This window comes from Apis dorsata, unplaced genomic scaffold (assembly GCF_000469605.1).
Source record: "Apis dorsata unplaced genomic scaffold, Apis dorsata 1.3 scaffold_94, whole genome shotgun sequence".
Classification (NCBI taxonomy): domain Eukaryota; kingdom Metazoa; phylum Arthropoda; class Insecta; order Hymenoptera; family Apidae; genus Apis; species Apis dorsata.
In genome coordinates this window covers 380954-382327 of record NW_006263392.1, presented here as the reverse complement: position 1 = coordinate 382327, position 1374 = coordinate 380954, and the positions used below count along the sequence as shown (strand labels likewise).

The following is a 1374-nucleotide window of genomic DNA, read 5'->3' as shown; positions in this document are numbered from 1 at the left end:
TGTTTCTGATTGAAATGCTTAAAGTCGCGCAACATTATGACGTAATTTAACGTTACTTTTGTTGGCAGTTGTGATTTGATATTATATCGGAAAAAAATTTTTGTATAGGAAAAAGATATTTTTATTTTTTCTTCTTTTTATTATTTGCGTGAAATGTTTAGATCTGTATACAATAATCAAGATGAATCAATATTTTGAATTGTTTGGTAAAGAATCTGTCATTGAATGTGAAAAAAATATTGCATGTTATAATGTAATATATCAAATGATATACACTAAAGAATTAAAAAGCACATTGAGACAATTTTATACGTATTATCATGAATTTGTAAATAGTAAATCTCTAAATAGAGAAATTTAAATTCTTTTTTTCTTTGAAAATTGATATTTATATTTTTATAATAATATATTAATTTAGAAATTTTAATTAAAAATATATTTGTGCTTTTTTTTTTTCTATATTATTTATCTTAATAAAGCATATTTGTTGTATTTGAAAACTAAAGGAAAAGCTTCAAATGCACAATGCACAAGTATTGTCATGCCAATAATAAAATTTTAAGTGCTATGTCAAATACATAACCTGATTTTTAAAATATTTGTAATAAAACATATAAATTGCAATAAAAACGTAGAAGATATTTAGAAAATGTAATAGTTTTCTATTTTTTACTGTAATTCTGATTATAAAAGTGAAATTTAAAGGGTTAAAATTGAAGTAATCGATCGAAAAAAGGACCATAGACGAACGCGCATACGCATACATATTTTCAGGAGCCACGTAAAAGAAATTGACAATTTTTATATACAATGATGGATTGGGGAATTAGACGTAAGAATCTTGAAATTTATTCTTTACTTAATAATAATAATAATTTATTTGTTTGTAAAAATTTTAATTGTATAGATTTTTAAAAATTCTAATTAATATATTTTTCATAATATAATTCCATTATGATTAGATAAATTTGATCAATAAGTATATATATATGTATATACATATTTATTATTGAAAAGTATAGATATTTAGAATTCATTGTTTTCTTTTTAAATTAATATCTTCAAGAAAATAAACTTTTGTTTTTTCTTTGGTAATGTTTTTTCAATATTTTCAAAACCGATTGTTTTAACAAGACAACGAGTAGAATAGCTTGCTTGAAATAGCGAGATAAGAAGCTGTAATAGTATCAGTGAACATATGTTGATTAATGTAGGTCAACTAGACATGTGAAAGATAGAACATATAACTATTGTATTGTCGTAAATGACATTTATGACTAATAGAATACTGACATATAAGATGAAATAATAAATGACAAGTTATTATAAAACTATAATAAATATATTATTATATATTACTATACTATAATACTA

General features: G+C 21.5%; 1 protein-coding gene across 1 annotated transcript in view; it reads left to right on the top strand.

Moving 5' to 3' along the window:
• The window catches only part of LOC102674161, a 50227-nt gene that overhangs the window by 11273 nt on the left and 37580 nt on the right, over positions 1-1374 (top strand).